This window comes from Meles meles, chromosome 5 (assembly GCF_922984935.1).
Source record: "Meles meles chromosome 5, mMelMel3.1 paternal haplotype, whole genome shotgun sequence".
In the NCBI taxonomy this organism is placed as follows: Eukaryota; Metazoa; Chordata; class Mammalia; order Carnivora; family Mustelidae; genus Meles; species Meles meles.
The window spans coordinates 34,593,159-34,617,042 of NC_060070.1; the positions used below are offsets into that span (position 1 = coordinate 34,593,159).

Below are 23,884 nucleotides of genomic sequence, written 5' to 3' on the forward strand. Positions count from 1 at the left end.
TGCTCAACTATAATTAAAAATAGTTGCTGTAAGTGAATGTCTAATCATGTATCATTTCTGTTCCCATAATTATAGAGCATTTTTAACAGAAGTATGAGGTCAGTATGTGAATCAGAATGGTGCAGTAGTGTGGGAGTTCTTCATTGATGATGTCCTCATGCAGGCACTGCCATCTCTTAAATTTCTGAAGCGTACATAGTAATTTGCGCAGTTCTTCGAAGAAACTGATTACAATATATAATAAGAGGGACTGGGACTTGGCTGGTTTTGTTTTATTTTATCAGACTTGGGGCTTCCACGGCAGATACTGTCAAGACAGACTGGCTGTTGGTTTGGAATCTTTTGGGGAAGAACCCCAGAAATCATTTAAGATTGTTACCTTAAAAAAAAAAAAAAAGAAGAAGAAGAAAGAAGGAAGGGAAGCAGAGAGGAAAAACACAAGAAAAAGTCCTTTAGATATTTGATCATAGAGATGTGTTCTAATTTCTTAACCCAAAATCTGGAACTTCTTTGAGGATCTTTTCATAGGAGCCTCTAGGTATGCTATAAAATTAGTATTACTTTTATAATACTATTAAAAAGTTCAAAAATGTTTTGGATAGTTGATAAAGACTAAAGCATAGGCTTCCCCACTCCTTCTTTTAAGAACAAAGCTAAATTCTTCGAATTTTGGTTTAGATAAGGAAGATGGGTTACATAGATTGATGATATCTATTCCTGGCTGCATCCCTGACAAGAAACAGAATGAAATACTTTACCTTAGCAATCTCTTCTGTTTTCAAACTCAGGTGGGAATAAGGTACCAGTCCTTGCATAAATGTGTGTGTAAGATATGTGCGTGTGTATGTTGAGCTGGATAATAGTTTTATAACTCTATGACAGAGAAATTATAGGTAGGAAGGAACTAAGATCACTGATTAAAGGGAGTTGCAACTCCCTCTAGGCTGTTAAGAAATAATAACTTCATATGCCACTTTCTGTTAACTGGAGCTGATGGCTCACCAGAGCATTCTTTATTGCTGATTAAGTAGCATTATGAAAATACTGACTTGGTTATGTTAACTAAACGCCTCCGTGTTTAAAACTTTGAATGTCAAACAGTTTTAGCAGTCATCTTTAACATTTCATATTACCTTTCCAGAATCACATTTCTAGTTCTCACTTGCTGTTATTTGACGTTAATATAAAAATGGCAGCTTTCATTTGTGGAGTTAGGTGTAGCCAAAAGCTTTTCTTTAATTATATCCATTCATGCTGCTATAGTTAAGGGTCTGTCAGCATTTCCATTATAAACCTCCATTTTCAGGTTTTTATAACACAGCTATGAAAATTAGCTCTGGGCAAAAACTTGACATACAAGGCCTCATGAGATTCTCCCTCCTCCCATCCCCCTTTTTCATTTTTACTGAAGTAAGGGTGAGTGATTTCAAAATGCCTTTTGGCATCTGCAAATATCATTTGGAGTTTAAAAAGAAACAATAAATTTTCAGGCTTTGTACCTGTTTGTTCTACCACTTAAGGGAGGTTGTGGACTTATGAATTTAAGCCAAATGGATATTGATCAACTGACATCCTATTTTGTATTAAACAAGAGCCTGGTTTCAAAAGAACTCTAAAAGACAGTTGAAAACTTGCCTAAAATGTTAAATATTGAGACTGTGAAATAATTCAGAAGGAATGATTGGCTTCTTTTTGATATTCTATGTGCTGAAGCACAACTCCTTAAAAGATTAAGACTTTTTTCCTGGCTTCAAAATACATTTTGAAAATAACATGTATTTTTAAATGTCCTCTCTTTTCCAGTGAACCTAGGAGTTTATCCTCTTATTATGTATCAGTTTTGACATTTGGGATGGGGATGTGTATGGTCATGCACATGCACAGAACTGTGTTTATTATTCCCCACAAATATTCTTTTGCTGAATAGTTCTATTACTTTAAGTTTTATTAGTGTGGTTATCATTTAGACTAAAGAATAATTTTTTTTTAAAGATTTTGTTCATTTATTTGACGGACAGAGATCACAAGTAGGCAGAGAACCAGGCAGAGAGAGAGAGGAAGGGAAGCAGGCTCCCTGCTGAACAGAGAGCCTGATGTGGGGCTCGATCCCAGGACCCTGGGATCATGACCTGTGGGGAAGGCAGAGGCTTTAACCCACTGAGCCACCTAGGCGCCCCTAAAGAAAAATTTTTTTAAATCTTCAGTGAGACAATTGAGGGTTTTCTGTGTAGAGAAGGAGGTAGTATGAGAGGAAATGCTCTCGTGAGGGACTGCTGTATGCCAAAAACTTTACATGACTTTTCAGGAAAAATAGAAAGGATGCTTTTGACAACATGCACACCTTTCCCTCCTTTTGTGATGGGGTGTTCTGTTAGTATGAATGGGTTACAGCTTGTTTGTATGATTTGATACGATTTGGTTTGTTGTAAATTTTTGGCAGTGTTCTAACAATTTGGGAGAGGGTGCACATGAGTATGTTTCATGGAAAGCTGTATTTCCAGTTTTTATTTGAGAAAACAGATAGTTCTGTTGCTCACTAAAAGTGATCCATCTACCAGTTTTGGTTGCTTCAGAGAAAGCATAAGCATCTCTAAGGGAAATTAGTATAAGTCTTAATATTTTGAGAATGTATAAAATGTTGAAGATTTCTATTATTAAATATTTTATTTCTCTTTCAACTGAGATTTTACATGTATACTTGAATTATTATTTTGACCTTATTTGCTGTTTAATAGCTTGAACTTTCCAAATTACATATTTTATAAGTTCATACAGTTATATAAACTCCTTTATTAACTTGGAAATGTTTGTGCACTTTTTTTGTATTTTTCTAAAGCGTAGGTTATCTACTTAATTTTTCATATGTAGGAATTAATGTTTGGGTCATTTAGTTTCCAACTAGTTCTGTTACGTACACATGAATTCTCCTTACATAAGTATAAAATAATTTTTTAAAAATATTTCAAGGGAAAACTTATGTGCCCAGATCTCAGCTTTATTGGATAGAATGGAGGTAATAACATGTACATTACTAGGTTTTTTTGAGGATTAACTGCGATAATGTATATAAAATTATTGGTACAGTGCCTGGCATATCAGTAAATGTTCAATAAGTGTTAGAAGTTGAAGAGATTATGCTGAGTGAAATAAGTCAAGCAGAGAGAGTCAAGTATCATATGGTTTCACTTATTTGTGGAGCATAACAAATGACATGGAGGACATTGGGAGATGGAGAGGAGAAGGGGGTTGAGGGAAATTGGAAGGGGAGATGAACCATAAGAGACTATGGACTCTGAAAAACAACCTGAGGGTTTTGAAGGGACAGGGGGTGGGAGGTTGGGGGAACCAGGTGATGGGTAATAGGGAGGGCACGTATTGCATGGAGCACTGGGTGTTGTGCAAAAACAATAAATACTGTTACACTGAAAAAAAATAAAAATTTTAAAAAAATCATTTTATACAGTAAAAAAAAAAAAGTTGCTATTATTGTCATTACTCTTATTTTCAAAAGAACCCATAATAATTTCTTTGTGGTACACCTTAATCCTGGCAACCTCAATAGACGTGTGTGTGTATGTGTGTGTGTGTGTATATACACACTTATCTTGGATAGTTCTTAACTCATTCTTATATTGTACCTTTAACATAGTGGCTATTCAGTAAATGCTTTTGATGTGTGAATGAATCAGATTGTTTAAAAACAGATAATAGGGAACACAAACACTGCCTCACAATTCTAGAGCTGTTGGAAATTAGGATCCTATATGTCTGAGATGCTAAGGAGCTGCCATAGAAAAAGAAAAGTAATTTTTTAAGGTGGAAATGTGATGTATAAGTATGTTTTCCTTTTTCTGTATACCCAGTTGATTGAATTTTTTGTAATGTTTTCTTTACGGGATCTCTTATATCATTCCTTCTTTATTCTTACTACCATTCCTCCATTTTTTTTTTTTAAGACTTTATTTATTTGACAGAGATCACCAAGGAAGAGAGGCAGGCAGAGAGGAGGGAAAGCAGGCTCCCGGCTGAGCAGAGAGCCCGATGTGGGGCTCGATCCCAGGACCCTGAGATCATGACCTGAGCTGAAAGCTTAACCCACTGAGCCACCCAGGCACCCCTCCATTTTTATTATATGTGCTGCCGAAGCGAGCACCACCCCTCCATTTTTAGACCATTATTAATATTTGCCTACTCTTCCTCCCTCTTCAGACCATCTTTTTTTTTTTTTTAAACAACTTTATCAAGGTATATTACTTATCATATAATTCACTTATTGTTCAGCTTTATTAAGATATAATTCACAGGGACCCCTGGGTGGCTCAGTTAGTTGGACCACTGCCTTTGGCTCTGGCCATGATCCTGGGGTCTTGGGATCGAGTCCCGCATCCAGCTTCTTGCTCAAGCAGGGAGCCTGCTTCTCTCTCCGCCTCTTCCTGCCACTCTGCCTGCTTGTGCGTGCACGCGCGCGCTCTCTCTCTCTGACAAGTAAATAAATAAATAAAATCTTTAAAAAAAAAAAGATATAATTTACATACCACACAATTAACGGTTTTAGTTTATTCATAGAGTTGTACAATCATCACCACAGTTTTAGGACAGTTTGCCACCTCAAAAGGAAACACTATACCGATTAGCAGTAACCCTCCATTTTCCCCTACCCAACCCCCATCCCTAGCAACAATTAATCTACTATATAGTAGAGACTGTATACTATAGACTTGCTTATTCTGGACCTTTTCTATAAATGGAACCATCCAACATATAATCTTTTTGTAGTGTTTCTTTCACTTAGAATAATGATTTTAAGGTATATCTATATTGTCACATGTATCAGTACATGATTCCCTTTTGTTGCCAGATAATCCATTGTATCCACATTTATTTATCCATTCATCTGTTGATGGACATTGGGTTGTTCCCACTTTTTGGTTTTTATGGATAATGTCGCAGTGAACACTCATGTACAAATTTTTGTGTGGACGTGTTTTTGTTTCTCTTGGGTATACACTTAGGAGTAAAATTGCTGGGTAATATGGTAACTCTATTTAACCTTTTGAGGAAATACTGAACTGTTTTCCAGTGTGCCATTTTATATTCCCTCCTATAGGGTTTAAGGATTGAAATTTCTCCACATCTGTACCAGCAATTGTTGCTAAGTGTCTTTCTGATCAAAGTGATCTTAGTGGATGTGAGGTAGTATCTCATTGCGGTTTTGATTTGTGTTTCTGGTGGCTAATGATGTTGATTATGTATTTTTCATGTTCCTATTGACTAATATGTCTTCTCTGGATAAATATCTCTTTGGATCCTCTGCCCATTTTTAAAGTGGGTTGTCTTTTTGTTAGTGAACTGTAAATAATTCTTTATATGTTCTAGATACAAGCCCTTCATCAGATACATGGCTTGCAAATATTTTCTCCCATTCTTGAGGCTGTCCTTTGCAGCATTTTTCTTTTTTTTTTAATGAAGCCATGTTTATTTATTTGTCTTTATGTTGCTCGTGCTCATCTCCTATTCTCTTCCACATTTATCTTCTTAAAGAACAAGTCTACTTATATCATTCTGTGTTGTTTGTTTTTTTAAAGATTTTATTTATTTTTTTGACAGACAGAGATCACAGGTAGGCAGGCAGAGAGAGAGGAGGAAGCAGGCTCCCTGCTGAGCAGAGAGCCCGATGCGGGGCTCGATCCCAGGACCCTGAGATCATGACCTGAGCCGAAGGCAGAGGCTTAAACCACTGAGCCACCCAGGCGCCCCTCATTCTGTGTTTTAACACCATTAGTGACTGACATCCTGATGAACACAGAAAATGTCACATTCCTTCAAAGTCTTCCATAGGCTGACTTTCCTGTGTTTGCAGCTTTTTCTTGTGATCCACCTTTACTTCAATCAGATGGAACTTCTAATTCTGAAGAAATCTCCTAATTTTGCTTACTTTTGTTTATATTTTGCTGTCAGAACGAGTTGAGGGTTCAGGCCAGAACATAGCCAATACAGTAGAGCCAGATCTCAGGACTGAATAAGCTGAAGTGAGGTGATAAACTACAATAAGAAAGGGGTTAAATCCAGAGAATGAAAGGAATTGTCAAGATCAGAAATCAGAAATGGTTGGTGCTGGTCACAATATGCATTGAGGTGGAGTAGCAGAGTACAGGAAAAGAAAAACAAAACAAATGATTTATTTTAAAGGGATTTGAGGGGAAGGAAAGGTGGTTTCAGAAGTTACTAGTAAATGGATCAGAACTACAGATTAAATCAGAAAGTATCATACATGAGCATCACATATGGGAGAAGCCAGAAGTCCAGGCAGTAGTAGACAAATCTACAACAATAAATTATACTTTTCTGCTGCTTAAAAAAAATATATTTATTTCTTTAAATGATCTTCTACACCCAACCTGGGGTTTGAATTCATGACTCCATGATCAAGAGTCAAATGATCTATCAACTGAGACAGCCTGGTGCCCTTGTGCTTTTCTGCTTCTTAAGGAAGCCCTAGTAGTGTTTGAGAGTTGCTACTGTTGTTGCAGCATGGTATAAAAAGCAGGGCCTTTGGGGTCAGTAAACCTGAGTTCAAATCACCCTTCCTCCACTTACCAACCATACAAACTTAGGAAATTTTAGGAAGTTACTTAACCTTTTGTAAACTTCAGCTGCATCTTTGCAAAAATCATGCATTATAGGATTTCTGTGAACAGTTGCTTAGATCTCTGCTGTCCATACACACTAACTTTATGTGACATGTAAGTCAATGAATATAATATGAAAAATTCAGCTCCTCCATCCCACTAGGAAGTCACACTAGCAAGTCCTCAGTAGCTACACACAGCAGCTACTGTAGCAGATAGCACTGACTTTGATGCTGCACCTGTTCAGAACATGGCCCATAGTAATCTCTCAGTCCATGTTTGTTTTCTTTATTTACCTTTTCTTTTTGTGTGAACTGTATTATCCTTTCCCACAAGCTCCTCTTGAAAAATGTGTGCTTCTCCATTTGTCCCTAATCTTGAATAATTTCTGTCCCCTTTGAACTTCCTAATATTTTGTCTTTAATATCATTTAATGCTTTCTACCTTGTGCTGTAGTATTTTTAACAGTGGATACATATTCATTAAATTATTTACTCAAAAAATCCAACTAATGTTTATGAGCACCCACTATGGTAGCAGACATTACAGGCATTTGGGGTACATCAGGAAATGACTTAAATGCCCATATATGTGAGCATGGACCCCCATATATTGGAGCATGGACTCATGTATTCATTATGTGAAAGACAGACGTAGAACAGAAAGAAAGGTACTTGGGTAAGTGTTTATTGAAACCATCACTTTATTTTTTTAACCATTTCATATTTTAGTATTTTAGTCATTCAGCATTATTTGATAATGATTTATATTTATCCCCAACTTTTACTTACTTATCTAACAATTCTTGCCAGTATCCACTTGCAAGTAGACAACAATAATTGTGTGGCCGGGGTATGGATGTAATGCAGAGTCGGTATTTCACCTCCATGTTTATTGCTCCCTAAGCACCAGTGGGCAGAAGGGACCTCAAGGGGGTTGATACGAGTCCATTTCTTCTCAGTTAATTGAAAGGGTTCTGGTCTTACTGAAAAATAAAATGTGTGTCTATGGTAGCTAAAATTTTGGGACATTTTTATTATTTTATTTTCCTAACTCAGTAGTTATCACCAACTCTTCTCCCCCTGAAATATCGAAACCGGTGTTGTAAGTGGGCCTTTGAGGTTTACCTCACTTTTGAAAATCTTCAGAACTTCCCATTGAGTCTGGGCCCAAAGGAACACTTTGAATCTAAAAGTAGATATTATCTGTATTTGGATTCAGTCAGAGGCAAGGTACTGGGAAGAGGAAACTGAAATAATGGAGTAAGGAAATAATCAAAAAAATAATTTAAGACAATTCCCCAGGATGGAGGATTCCTGGCTGAAAGGGCCTGTTGAGTGACCCCAGCACCACGTAAGAAAATAGACTCAGAGCAAAGCACATCTGTGTGAAATTCAGAATGCTGTGTACGAAGTAAAGGTCCCACTGTTTCTGTGACTTCTTAGTCTTACCCACTTTTCTTAGTCTTCTATTTTTTTTATTTGCTGTGCCCCTAGTCTTGTAATCTCCAGTTATAGTCCAGGTCAGATTTAATATTTAACCCCAATTACCAAGAATTATAAAATTGAAGAAAAATAAGGACCACCTGGGTGGCTCAATCAGTTAAGCATCTGCTTTTGGTTCAGGTCATGATCCCAGGGTTCTGGGATCAAGCCCCATGTCCGGCTCCCTGCTCAGCGGGGAGGAGACTGCTTCTCCCACTCCCTCTGCACCTCCCTTATGCTCGCTCGCTCTCTAGTGCTCTCTCAATAAATTTTTTTTTTTTTTTTTAATTTGAGAGAGGCACAGAGATAGAGAGAGCACAGGCAGGGAGAGAGGCAGAGGGAGAAGTAGACACCCCGCTGAGCTGGGAGTCCAACATGGGACTTGATCCCAGGACCTGGAGATCATGACCTGAGCCGAAGGCAGACGCTTGACCATGTGAGCCAGCCGGGCGCCCCTCAAATAGATAAAATCTTTTAAAAAATTAAAAATAAGGGGGTAAATAGAGCTTTATATTGGATTTTTCCCCCAAAATTATTTCTACTTTCAAAAAGTAGATGGATGGAAGCTTTGCGCAGTGGCAGTATCGTAGCCAATGAGGTTTATCCGAGGCGCGATTATTGCTAATTGAAAAAGTAGATGGATGGAATTTTATGGCTTTTCTGACTCATAGTTCTTAAAGTGTGGAGTTCTAAAGATCTGTTCTTCTGGGATGAAACAGTAAAGCCTCCTCTCATAATTAGAAAATGAGGTAAGGTAGAGGTGGGAAAGTAACATTGTGAAACAGAACCTGGTCTGAAGAACATTGGGATAAAAGAACAAAGACAAAAGAAATACACTCTGCAGAGGAAACATTTCATTCTTTTGAAAGTGGATCAGCTCAGTTGTTTAGGGAATAGAAGTGCCATGATTATTTTCTGTACCAAGCACCGGAACATTTCTCTTTAGCAAATGGTAACAAATCAAAAGATGTTGGGTGAAGCAAGAGCTGCTTTCCCCAATCTTATTTATGTCACTATGGTTCCCTGCCTGAACCCCACGGTTCGCTATAGGTATTTAGACCACCCAGATCTTTGAAGCAATGAGTTTGTAGGAAGGCATTGCTACTGTGCTCTTTCATGGCACCACACAGTGCTCTGTTCTTAAACCAAAGACATGTTGTCATAATAAATATATTGAAGACCGGTAAATCCCATTCGTGATAGGTTTGCTAAAGTTAACTTTTTTCCAACTATGGAATGGTGAAAATACCTGAAATTGTGATTTCAGTAAGTGGAGCCAGTCTAAAAAAAACTCAGTGAGATAAACTGCCATTGTGGCTTTAGGTTATAAAAGGGAGGTACTCAGAGGAAGTAAGTACTAATTTAAACATTTACATTCAATAAGTGTAGTTAGTACAATAAGCTACTAGACCTGTTTTTTAATGATGTGATGTGTCAGGGAAGGAAAGAAACTGATCTCTTAATTATCACTTTAATTGTTTTTGGATTAATAAGACCTGAGACAGCACTATAAATTGTGGAAAAAGTAGATTCATTATAGTTTTTAAATATTCTTAGCTATTCTCACCATCTTCTGGTAATTACCCTAAAGTTATTTTCCTTAAGATGTGTTTCTTAGGAAATGTCAGAGTGCATTTTTGTTTTATGATAGGAATTTACTTTTGCCACCATCTGGACTCTAAAGAACAATTCCTGACCTTTCTCCATCTACCTTGTGGAGAAGGGTGAGTAATTGCTCTGTTTCAAAATTTATATCTATTTTAACAAAATTGAGAACAAATATAAGGAGTGAAACTAGCATTTGGAACTCTTAATTTCAATTGTTTCTTCTTTACCTTACAAGATATATATTTTTCTCTCTTTAGGATATCTCTTGTCAGATTTAAGGCTTATTTAAAATGAAAAGAAAGCTGGAGCAATTTTCTTTATTCCATTTCAGTCTCCTAAGGCCTATTTCCCCCTGGTGAGCTCATAGCAACAGGGGGGTTTAAGGGAATTCAGCTTTCTGCAAATTAATGTCTCACATCATGAAAATTCAGGACTTTTTTTTTTTTTTAATCTTGAAAAGTAATACAGTGAGTGCGAGTATTATTTCTTGCCAGCGGGTGGAAGATGAATGATTTTGTCACAGTTTTACTGCTTGATGAGCAGTGTCCTGAGGGTCAGGCTTAAGTCTGTGTCACTATGCTGCTCATTACTCTTGAGCTAAATAAGGGCTGATTGGATCTAAATTGCCTAGCACATGGGCCACAGATGAGCTCAGTGAGCAGGGGATGACCTGCTATTCAGTCTGGGAGTAACCCCGGTGTGCAAATGCAGCATTAGAACACCGTGGGAGAATGAGAGGCTACCGGCTGCTGCCAGCAAAAGAAATCGAAATGTAAAAACTCTTTGATGCTGTGATGTTAGAATTTGAAATGTAGGAAGTGACAGGTTGATGGTACTTATCAGCTTTGGCTGGATTAGAGAACAGTGTCATCTTGCTTATATAATGACAGAAGAATGAAGCCAGCAGCTAACTACTGTGCAGAGTAGAGCCTCTACAGTTGCCACAGCCAGTCATTGCTGCCTCCTACTGGCAGTTTTCCTGGAAACCAGTAAAGACAGGAAGCAAAGAACCTCCTCTGTATTCAGTTTCCAGGAATTTGGGACTCTTTGGTGGTGAAAAGCTACCAGTGGTAGAATGCAAAGAAATGGGTATTTTAGAGCATACTAAATAGTAAATTGCTTAAAAAACACCATTATTGGGAAATTGGTTGTTCCAGAATTTTCTAGTTAACCAAGAGTTAATCCATTTATCAAGTGAATCTACCCAGGGCAAGAAACCCCAGTGTACTCTTCCTGGCATAGTGTTCTTTCAGGGGGCCGAAACTGGGCTGGTTTATCTCTCAATTATGTATTTTTATCAATAACAGCACTTTACTAACAACTAATCTTCAAAATCTAACAATAGACTACCAACCACAGTGTTGGCACAGTTTGAAAGATACCTGATAAAAATACAAAGTGAAGACCACCCCTGAATTATGTAGCTTATGCTACATAAATCTCCCCCTTCAGGGTTGAGGAGGAAGAAACAGGTTTCTCCCATGAGTCAATTGATTTAAAAAAACAAAACCCAGCAAAACCCTATAAGACCTCTTTTGTTTCATTTTATTCCTGCACTTGTAATTTAAAAAAAAAAAAAAACATTATTAGGCTATTACATGTTTGTGATATAAAGCTTACAAAATGCAGGCAAGTTTTTTAAAAAGTTACTTCTCTCCCCATGCTGAGAGAACTACTGTTGATATTGCTATATCCTTCCAGATTTTTCCTACTCATATACATTTTTTAAACTAAAAATTGGGTTAAATGCTGGGCAGTGACCTGCTTTTTCACTTCATGTATCATCAATTGCTTTCTATATCAGTGACATCCAGAACATTATTTTTTCTGGCTTCATAATATTCCACCGTGTGGACATATAGTAGTTTACCTGACCATTTCTTATTAGTGAAAATTTATACTATTTTGAATTTTTTTACCATTAAATACAAAGCTGTGGTGAATGTCCTTTATGTGTGTCTTGGCAGGGTTCTGGGGTATTGCTGTTTATTATAAATTGTGTATTGCTCAATTCCACAGGTGCCATTCACAGCATTACAAATGAGGCTTTGATCTTCATGGACATGTTTGATTATATGTGAAGATATTTTCTTCAATGATTTGGTTTAAAATATAAAACCTTAGATACAGTTCTTATAAAAAAGTTGGGAGCTGTGGTTTAATTAAATTCAAGGTTTATACATACATATACACATAATTAAAAACATCCTACAGAAACAAAGTTTTAACTAGTAGAACAAGTGAAGCAAGAAAAATCAACTTTTTTCCCCCCAGTAGAACAAAACTGTAGTTTTATATGTTGAAAACATATTGATAGAAAGCTTTTAGAGTTCGGGGTTAAATGGCAGGTAAAAGAGTGAACTAATGTTCATCTCCCAGGATTTAGAAAAAGAATTTTCCTGCATTTGTCAGTATAGGTTTCCTACTATCTCCTATAAGTGTCCCCTCCCTTTTTTCTATTAATATCAAATCTAAAATAAAATTTTCATTATACATCTAAAGCATTTGAAGCCCCTACAGAGATAGTTTGTGATGCCTTTCTTTTTTTTTATATTATTAAAATCCATGTATCCTGTAAAGAATGTAAATAATAATACAGAATCGTGTGTGGTGGAAAGTAAAAGTCATTCCTTTCCTAACCTTTTCTGCCACAAAGGGAACCACAATTAACCCTTCAGAGGATACTCTTCTCAATTGTTAAGCTGTTGCTTCTCCTTTTATGCTCATTGCATCTTTTACCACCTCCTTTAAGTTGGAAAGGTGGGGATTATACCTTGGAAATTTCTGCAGCTTTAGTTTTTTTGATGAAAGAGGTATCAAAGACATCTCTCTGCGCATGTTCACACATAGACACCCTGTTTAAGACTGCAGAGTATCTTCTTGTTAGCAGACTTGACTTTGTTTAACCCCGGTGAACATTTAGGAACTACACATGATTTCAAGTTAGCTTGGCTCTTGTCCCTATCTAATTTTTCCAAGATCCTCTTTGAAAATTGGGGTTTTCAGTTTATTTAACCAGAATATTCACTGTAGTTCAGTTTTGTGAGTTAATACATCCAGCATCAAAACCAGTGGAGCAGACTTCTGCATCAGTTATTTAATATGTGTGAGTCATATATGGAATAATTAATATCTTTTGTTTGTAGTAAAAAAATTACTGTATTTTTCAAAAGATTGCAAACGTGAATTTTAATCCTGCCTTTGTCATTTTCTTTCACTTTACTCTTCAAGTCATGTAATTTCTTTGAACCTCAATTTTTCTAATCTGTAAAATGTGTGTAATAATAGATATTAAAGAGCTGATTTGAAGAATAAAAGAGATAATACTTATCTCAAGTATCTAACAGAGTACCTAATAATGATTACTTTTGTTATCATTACCGCTTGTCCATCGATTTCATAGAAGTGAAGCAAACGAATGTATATTACAAGTAAGTTTCCCACTCTAAATTTAAATGTTTAGAGCTCCATTCTCAGTGATCTCAGTGGTAGTCTATGAAACGAATACAATTTATACTTCAACGAAAGCATAAATTAACTTCTTAGTCATGCTTCTCCATATACTGCCAGAGAACATGAGCTTCGGGGAAATGAAGGATTTAGTCAAGAATAATAAATATTTTTTGTTCAAGAAACAGAGAATTCAGCACAGAATAGTGAAGGTACAGAAGACTGTCGTACACCTGGGCCAGGCAGCCACCATTCCAGACTGAAACAGAATGATGACGAGGAAGGCCTCCAGGAAAAAGTACGGAAAGAAATATGGTTTTTCTAGTTCTAGAGGAGAGTAAAGCAATTTCATTATAAAATGACTTTCCATGAAGAGCCTACATCCCTGAATAGCAATTGTTCTAATGACCTCTCACTAAGTAACCTTGTTTGTCTTTTAATATCAATTTGCCATAGCAAATTATATATGAAACATACCAACTTTATGAGCATCATGTATGATTCAAATATACTGAAACTTGCATTTTACGCTTCTTTTTGGATGTCTAGAAGGTGTCAGAGTTTTATGTATATAAGTTCCATAATCTTTAAAACAACATTATATGGGTATATATGTATGTGTATACATACATACACACACACACACACACACACACACACACACACACACACACACACAGTTAATAGTTGGTTTAAGTTTTGTTTTGTGGGGTTTTGTTTGTTTGTTTGTTTTGTTTGTTTGTTTCCTAGGAGGAATCCCAGTGTAATTCAGCATTTTTTTATTAATACTTTCTGTGTCTTAAGACTGTCCTCGGATGTGTGTAAATGAAAATGTATCCTGCGCTTGTAGAGCATATGGTTAGACTCCGAATTTTTGTATTTCTGCATTCATTCTTTTCTAAATTCTGAAAGGCCTAGCTTATTAGTTTGATCCAATGTATGTATGGAATTTCTTATATTCTGAACACCATTCATGTAAAATGGTAAGTGGTCTCCAGAATATAAGAAATTCCACATCTTGGGTCAAACTAATGGTCCAGCCTTTTCAGAATTATATGACAGTGGAGGTTTTGTGATGAGATATAATCGTATTTAATTTCCCAGTAGGCAAGTGCATTTTGCCTAATTTAGAGATATTAAACATGGTTCAATCTTTCCATTATTTCCTTATGGACTGATACAGTCATGTCTTATCTTTTGGGATGCATTTTGCATAGTACTACTAGTAGGCACTAGGAACTCAGTTCATTTAAATAGATAAACTTTTTAAAACTTTGGGCAGATGATGTCTTAGTCTGTTCAGGCAGCCATAACAAAATACTACAGACTGATTGGTCACTTAAACAAGAGAAATTTATTCTCTCACAGTTCTGAAGTTTGAGATTGAGGTGCCAACATAGGTGATTTCTAGGAAAAGGTCTGTTCCTAGCTAACAGAGGGCTTCCTTCTCCCCCTGTGCCCACATGACCTTTCTTTGTGCCTGCATGGGGGAAAGGAGGCACTTTCGTGTCCTAAAGGACATAATCCTGTTGGATGAGGGCCCCACTGTTAGGACCCATTTTTAGCCCTGATTCTTTATATTCCTCATACAGCTATACCAGGGGTTAGGGCTTCAACATATGATGTTGGGGCGATTCAGTTCAGTCCAGAGCAGATAGATTTATTTATTCCCATTGGAATAATGACGGGGTGGGAGCAAAGAAGTTAGATTAAATTTTCATATATATCTTTTCTCTTTTTGTCTGTTGCTTTTGGAATCACTGAAGTTAGAGAATCCCTTATTAGCTCTGTTGTTTCTTTCAGTTCTTACATTTATGTTAAATACAAAGGTTCAAAGTTAAGGAAATAGGTTAAATTTGCTATGTTTATGTTAGCCTGTGATCTTGCATATTAAATATGATCTGTATCTCTCAGATACTCATTAATACAGTATTTACATTTATTTTAGGAGAGATGACTGGTTTAAAAAATAAACTAAATTTATATGAAGAAGCAAATTGAGGTTGGATGTGAAGTGATTGAAAGATCTTTTGGTGCCTAAGTCAACCCTAACTCCTTCTGGACCTCAGCTTGGCCTTTTTTTTTTTTTTTTATTCTTTTATCTGAAGGATAAAGGATTGGATTAGATTACCTCAGTGTTTCTAATTCTCTCTTTAAAATTAGAATGCTTTGATATTTAGAGGTAAATTTGCTTTTGTTTTTAAAGTTGATAAATATTATTTACACTGCCAGAATGATAAAAACTAAATTTTACTTAATTAGTTTTATTTTGTCTTTAACTTACGATTCTTTCCATTTTATGTAGCATGCACAAAAAAAAATACAAAACAGAATGACATGAGGCAAAGACTGTTCTTAAGCACCAGCTTACAGTGCAGCAAATATCAATTATTTTGACTTTAGCTTGTAGTTGGTGATTTTTAGTTATACCTTAAAAGAAATAATTCAGTCAGTAAATGTTGAGGTGCCTACTTTGTGCATATATATTTTTAGAAAGAGGTATAAAAACCAAGTCATAGTTCATTACTAAACAGCATATTTGGTGAGGGCCTCTTATATGTCAGGGACAGTTTGAGTTCTCATTTTCCAGTGCTTTTGTGGGGAAAAAAGATTTGAAGAATTATAAATAATTGTAATGAAGTAGGTTGAGTAGGTAACAGGTAGATGAATAACCAGGCAAATATTTTTGGATGTTTTATATGGACTTGTCCTCTTACCCACTGTGAATAGGACAGGAGAGAGGCACCAGATTTTCTCTAGTTGGAGATACTATGTAATACCACACACAATAACAAATTTAAAAAAAATTAATGGTACATTTCAGTAATTGGTGAATGGAACATTCAGTAACTTATTGAGCTCTACTAAAGCAAAATACTTGTGTGCAAAAAACAGACTATTCAGGAAATTATTTTTTGGTAAGCAATGCATGTATATAACTGTAGTGTCTTTCAAAGTGAAAATAAGTAATGAAAGCTATATTATGGTAATTCATCATCAGTAAGAGAAAGAAGGAAGAAAATAGATGGAATGGGATTAGGAAAGATATTTTGAAATAGGTGGCATTTGAACTGGGAATTAAAGGAGAAGTAGAATTTATATTTGTAGTAAGGAAGGAGACTGCAGGAGGAAGACTAGCAAAGACCTCTTGAAAGAGGTAGCATATAAAAATGACAATCATATAACTCAACAGAGGGAAGGGAGAAAAAAATGCTACAATGGAGAATGATCTGAGAACTGGAAATTGGAGTGGGTTCAGTGTGTTTTGGAACTGATGAAGAAACTAGTCTGATAAGAGAGGAGAGTGTATGCTTTAGCAGAAAAACAACCAGATTATGAATGGCTTTGAAATTCAGGCAAGAGGGTGCCTGGGTGGTTCAGTAGGTTAAAGCCTCTGCCTTCAGCTCAGGTTCTGATCCCAGGGTCCTGGATCTAGCCCCATATCGGGCTCTCTGCTCAGCAGGGAGCCTGCTCCCCTCGCCCCCCGCCTACTTGTAATCTCTGTCAAATAAATAAAATCTTTTAAAAATTTAAAAAAAAAAATTCAGGCAAGAGTATAGACCTGACTTAGGAGGAAATCAGGGTCTAGTTAAAGTAGAGGGGACACCACCAGAACAGATCTTTATACACAGCATGTGCCCTTCTCCCTCTACTGAATCATAAGCTTAAGCAAAAGATCTAATCTGCTCCTCTTCTGTAATCCCCCTGCCTGAAATATTCCTTGATTCCTTCTCTGTCTGGAAAGTTTATTTCCTTTCAGGTATAAATGCAATAGGCAGTTTGCTCTGTGAAGAGTTTTCCAGCTCCCCAGGCAGAGCAAGTGGCTTCCTCCCTTGCACACCCGGAATAGACGTATATCACCCAGAGCATTTATGATTTGAAATGTCATCCTCTGTCTTTGTCCTTTCCTTCACTAAAATACTCTTTGAGGACAGGGAATTTGTCTTACTCATATTTTTACATTCAGCGCTACATATCCAGCTAAAGTGCCTGTCATACAGCATTGCTTAGTACGTTTTTGTTGAATGAGTGGTAATTATATAAATAGTTCTGGCAGAAATATGCGTGATAAATTGAAAGGGAACTTAGACCAAGAAACTAGGTACAAAGCCACTGTGGTTTAAAAAAAGGGATGTGAAAATATATTTTAAAAACTAAAAATAATCCAAGAAAATACAATATGCTAGGGAAGCGCATTAGTTTTGAAGTTTTTAAGTCAGGACTGGCTGACAGAAATAAAGGAAAGGGATCATCCGATGACCCAGGGTGGTGCTGTATAGTCAGGCAACATGTTTGAGCAATTATGGGCATTTCATGTGTGTTCGGCTGCTTCCAGACTGATGAAATTTTCATTAATCCTGTGATCTAGGATTTCTCTCATGGGTGCTGTTGACCTTATTACCCTAAAGATGTCAAAAAAACCTTTAGTTTCATGTTATTTTGTTTTCTGTTTCAGCCTATAAATGCAGAAGTTGGTAACTTTCCACAACTTTGCATACACCTGTACAGTTCTGTTTCTTGTGTAATGTTAAGCAGTTTTGCAGGGGATACTCCATAGATGAGGCCTATCTCTTAATTTTGGTGCTTCTTAAGTCAGCTGTAGATCTGTTGTCTCTTCAAAGAAAGAAGGTCCTGTTTGTCTCTGTGCAGGATTAATTAAAGCAGTGTTTGGTACACAGGGATTGGACTGAAAATCTGCCTGTGATTGAAAGACTGGCGTAAGCACTCTGTTGCCCTGATCAACAGGTGGTGGAGAGGGGGCTCAAGTGAGCCCTTTGTTTAGAGCTTCTGAGACAATCCTTCTGAAATAGGGTAGTCTACTACAGCTTTAACAGTTGGTTACAGTTGTGTGAGAATTTATCTATTGTAGTTAATACTTTTCTTCTGAAGTGTAGATAGTTGTAATGAAGTTATATTTCCGGGCTATAAATGCTTCTTAATTAGACTGGAGACCTTGTATTTCACATGCAAACATAATTGTCCAGTGGAGCACTTAATACCTTCAATGATCCCTCTCTCGATCCAGAAGTGATATGTTGCCGAAGCACACTAATCAGAAGCAAACTTGATATAATCATCCTCTCTGCTATGATTTACTTACAACTCTGGAAAATTCAATTATGGAAGGATGAGTAGATCCATTTTTTCTTATATTTTTGAAGGCGTTTGCCACAAACTTCTCATCTGTGTGTTTAAGATAGAGAGTTTCCAGGGCACCTGGGTGGCTCAGTCAGTTGAGCATCTGACTCTTGGTTTCAGGTCATGATCTCAAGATCTTGAGATGGAGCCCAGGTGGGCTCTGCGCTCAGTGGGGAGTCTGCTTGAGATTCATCCCCCACTCCCTTTCCCTCTGCCCTGCTCCTGGCTCGTGCTGTCTGGATCCCAAGACCCTAAGCCACCTAGGCACCTCTAAATAATTCTTTAAAAAATAAAATAAGAGAATTTCCACAAGTAGTACATTTTTTTATTCTAGCTTAAAGTGCTGAGGTTTCACCTGCACTATAAAATACTCTGATTTAGAAGATACTATATATCTTACTTTGGAATTTATTTGTCTTTAACTCAGCATTAGGTTATATTTTATTTTTCACTTAATGATGGGAAAGAGAACTCCAGGGAGTTTTAGCACAATTTAAAACTTTTGAATTGCCCCTATTGTAAATCGTTAAAAGAGTAATTTTAGGTAACTGTTAATCCATCTAAAATCTAAAAGTGAGACAGTATCTAATCTTATGCCACCCCTTTACTTGAGAAAGTTTGGCATGGTCCTGATAGTGGATGTTTAGTGGTGTCTTTTAGCTGTATTTTTGTCACATTGGAAAATTTTATTCTGCTTATCCCCCCTTCCCCTTTTTAGAAAACATCAGATACTTCATTTTCTTTTGAGGCGAGTTAGAAATGACACACTTAGGTTTTTTTCCCCTTTTAAGAGTATACTTTGATCAGTGTATACTCTGACCATTATTACAAAGATCATAATATCTGCAAAGTTCACTGAATTTTTTTGTCTTGTGTAAGATAAGAATATAAGGAAATAAAACAAAATTTTATTTTGTTATTGTCCATTCCTAAAGTATGTTATTGTGCTTACTTTGAAGCTTTTCATTTTTTTTTTTTTTAAATATTTTATTTATTTGACAGAGAGAAATCACAACTAGGCAGAGAGGCAGGCAAAGAGAGAGGAGGAAGCAGGCTCCCTGCAGAGCAGAGAGCCCAATGTGGGGCTCGATCCCAGGACCCCGGGATCATGACCTGAGCTGAAGGCAGAGGCTTTAACCCACTGAGCCACCCAGGCGCCCCGAAGCTTTTCATTTTTTAACAACGTAAGTCCCCTTTGGAGGATGTGAAGTGTAAAAATGTCTTCCTTTAACTTTACTGAAGGTTTGTATGCGTATACATGGGGAGGTTGGAAGATTTTGAAGTTTTCTTCTTCTTCTAAAGATTTCTCCAGCCACCTTTTTTTTTTTTTCCTTCTGTTAAATATGTTCTGTAAATTGTGCTTCCAGAAAAGTAGGGGGGAATGTGGTAAGAGGAAAGTAGAGGAATTAAAAATCATTCCAATAAAATGGTTTAATTTATGCCTCTGCAGTTAAGCAGTGCTCCTGGTTAACAGAAATACCCTTCAGCTACACAGGATTTTGGAGCCTTGGAGGGCACTCATTTGCACATAAATAGCCATTAACTGATAAATTCCCAGAGGTCTCCTGTTGCATGTTAGTGGTTCTGACCTACTTAGCTAGCTTAAATTTGTTTTACAGAATTATTATAATTCTATCCTTGGTACTTAAACTTTGTGATTAATGCATGCCTCACAATACAATTAAAGTATAATTACACAGTTTTGCAGTTTCCTATCGTGGTGTTATTATTACAAAGATCTGGATTTTGCAAATATTAGAAGAGTTAAGGTTTTGATATTTATCACTTTTGCTGTTATTATGTGATTATGTTAAATGGGACCCTTTTATGTCTGAAGAATAGATCAGAGAGGGGAATCATCACATGTAGCATTTGTTAGCTTGGAAGTGATTGGGTTGGTTAATGTGTGGCCGCTTCGGTATGCTGTCTAGCTTGTCAAATCCCAGGCATCCTTGCCTACATTTTGCAAATGTTTTTGAAATGCAGTAGATTCTTCTCACCATTTTCTTTCAGAAGTAATGTTGAGGTAAATGTTGGGAAGCAGTAGAAAAACAGGAAAGTGAGACTCTGTAGTTCTGAATTCTTACACTGACACTTGCTGCTTTGTTACGCAAAAGAACTCATGTGCATGAGGGTCTGTGTCCTCCTCTGTGAAATGAGTAGTTTGGACTAGAAGGGGTTGGCAGGCTAAGGTTCTGGTGACCAGTTCTGGCTTTCACTTGTTTAAATATTGTAAAATAGCAAGAATATATGATGTTATATATGGCCTGCAAAGCCTAAATATTTATTTAAAAATTTGCCAACTCCCTGACTATGTGTGTCATAGAGTTCCTCTGAACTGTTGGCATTTAGCATTGAATTATCCATTGATTCTTTTTAGGAGTGCCTGGTTGGCTCTGTTGGTGAAACATCCCACTCTTTATTTTGGCTCAGGTCATGATCTCAGGGTCATGAGATCAAGCCCTGTGTCAGACTCCAGGCTCAGCAGAGAGTCTGCTTGAAGATTCTCTTCCTCTGCCCCTCCCCCACATTAGCTAGGTTATGTACTCCCTCTCTCAAAAAGTTATCTTTTGATTCTTTTTATTTTTAATTTTTTAAAGATTTCATTTATTTGAGAGAGAGATAGCAAGAAAGAGCATGAGTAGTGGGGGGTAGGGCACATAGCGGGAGAAGCAGACTCCCCACTGAGCAGGGAGTCCACCCCTGGACTTGATCCCAGGACCCCAGGATCATGACTCGAGTTGAAGGCAGACACTTAACCAACTGAGCCTCTCAGGCAACCCGCTGCTGATTCTCTTTAAATGCTGTTGTTTTATACATAGCCCTGCAAACCTGTTTTGGGTTTCATGTCTTTCGTGTTTACTGTTTAGAGTCATCTGTGCTATGACACCCATTACCTGCCTCTTCAGTGCCCATGATACATCCAGTTAGTACTCTCTTAAATTTGGGAATAGAGCCTGCTTTCTAAAGCTTTATATCTTGAAATTTGGGTTTCTATTAAAGGAATTTTCTGTAAAATGAGGTAGTAAGGTGTCAGTTCTACTGAAAGGTGGGTGGGGAGGAAACTTTTAGCACTCTCACTTAGGAACCCTTTTGTTAAAGTTGTGTTTTTGTTTTTGTTTTTTTATGGAAAACTTAAATGTTAATACTCTCTAATAAACATTGGTAAACCTTTTTTTTTTTTTTTTTGAAAACTTTTCTATACTTTTTTTTTTTTTTTTTTTGGAATATCACTTTTGGCCAGCATATGGTTTTGTACCACAGTGAGGTTTGGCACTCCACCCCATGTCATTAAACGTGAAAATGTGGGCCACTGTTAAAGCTTGAATGCATTTGAGTGGCAACCACCTGCTACATATGGAGAAATTCAGCATCATATATTGTTTGCTTGTTAATTTGCATTAAAGATAATGAGCTAAGTGATTTTAAACCATTTTTATGGGATACCATGGGGGAAAATTTGGGTCTTTCAAGAAAAAAAAAAAAAAGGTGGTCAGAAATAGAAGCTGCTTTGTAATGTTGACATGCAATCATCACATATCTCCAAAGAGAAAACGGTTACCCTGTAATAATCAGTCTAATGAATTCAGAAATGCATTGATTGTCCCAGCTCTGGGTAGATTAGGTAGAGACTTGCTTCAAGGAGTGAAATTTATGAAATGTTTGCTGCATCCAGCAAGCAGAGCCGCTATTCGCTATAATACAGCCGCCTCCTCAGTGGTTTGCTTTGATCCTGTGGAATGAAAGGACAGGAGGATCAGCTCAGGTCTAAATGAGATTACAGCTGGTTCTGCTGCTTAACTGGTCTATTGCCAACTAGTGTGGCTTTGCACGTCCTAAGGGGTTTACAACAGAAACTGTTTATTGAGTATCATCAGTTTACTCAACACAAGCAGGCTAATCCTTCCCAGCCTCAGCATGTTGTGGAATTGTGCAGGAGCCAACCCAAAAGCTGGTGTAGCCAGACCCTCTAGAGCCCTTTGTCTCGCTCTATATTGATTTTTACCTGAGTTAAAGACAGTAAAAAAAAAAAATAAAACCAATAACCAGTCCTATTGTGAGCAAAAGGTTAATCTTACCTAAAATCTTACAAAAAGCATCTGTTAACCCTAGAAAGGGACATCCTTCTTTCTTTTTTTTTTTTTCCTCCTTTCTGGTTAAGTGGGATTTTCTAGTTTCAAATTTTGAAGAACAAGATAAGAAAAACAGCTTAAAAGATCTTGCTAAGGCATTCCAAGTTAAATGCTTAAGTCTCTTCTTGTACTATAACACATGGTTTTGTGAATAGAATATAGGATGATTTGTTTCTAAATAGCAAGTTTTTGCTTTATGTCCATTTTGCACACTGCAGTTGTTTTTTCAGTGTGGCAAACAAATGCATGAAAACATGGCTGGAAACCTTAATTAAGGAAAGGAACTCACTGTCAAGGTTAATGACCAATACTCATTTTGTCTGATGATCCCTTGATTAGTAGTCTATTTCTTTAATGAAGAAAGACTGATGATTAGGAGTATTATAAAGATATACCTGTTAAAAATAATACTATGTGTGTTTAAGTTTTATTTTGCTATTAGATACTTTTTTAAACCTTCAGGTGTAAAGATTTAATTATAACAGTCTCATCTTGAACAAAGATCCTCAGTATGGCTTATAGTAGAAAATGATCTGGAGTCTGGTCAGGCTTGCAATTCCATTTCTGTTACTTATTGATCAAGTTATTTAACCTCTCTGAGTCCATATTTTCATCACCACACTGGCGGTGATGTTACTTACCTTGAAGTATTTGTGGTATCTAATCAAACCAAATTAGAAAATAGTAACACTGAGTTAATCAGTTTAGTCAAAGGCTACTGTAGTTGCTCAGGAGCCCACAACATTGAAGAGCGTATGCGCTGGATCCCTCCCATGATGCTAGAAATGACATTTAAACAGTTGTATTACAGTAATCACAACAGATTTGCTGTGTATCTATAGCTCAGAAATGCCCATTGCCATCTTTAAAGGTGTATATGATCTCAGGCAGAGATGTTGCCAGGTAAATATTCTTCCCTTAGCTCATAGTGGCAGCTCCTGAAAAAGCCATGAGTATGAATCTAGCCTAGTTTATAATTTCTAGGAAGGTCTGAATAGTAAACTGTTACTTAGGATAGGTGGGCGAGCCATGTATTTATGTCCCTTCCTGCTTGAGTGATTGATTACTTGGTTGCTTCATACACAGCAATAGATGTGTAAATGCTGTCAACTGTATTAAGTGCTAACTAAAAGACAAAGGTAGATTCTTTAAGAAGAGTTCAGTGGTCTCTCGGTTTACTTTCTCCTAATTGGCGATGAGCATGTATCCTCAGTTATATGTAAGCACAAAATGTTACTATGGAAACATTTGGAGGCTTTCTAAATGTGCTATGTGATGGAATCAGCTAAGACTGATGTTTATCTTAAACACGTAGCTTGTCCAATATTTAAACCTAATGGACAAGATGTGTACCAGTTGAAAATGTAATATTTATCCAATCATTTCTATTCTATCAAGCCTGGCTCCAAAGCAATAGGTTGCACTCATAGAGTAATAAATT

General features: G+C 36.8%; 1 protein-coding gene and 1 pseudogene across 2 annotated transcripts in view; both read left to right on the forward strand.

Annotated features, from left to right (window-relative positions):
* MMS22L (MMS22 like, DNA repair protein) overlaps nt 1–23,884 on the forward strand; it is a 130,373-nt gene that overhangs the window by 49,532 nt on the left and 56,957 nt on the right. The gene's annotated exons all lie outside the window — the stretch shown is intronic.
* On the forward strand, nt 8,678–8,855 carry LOC123942809 (annotated as a pseudogene).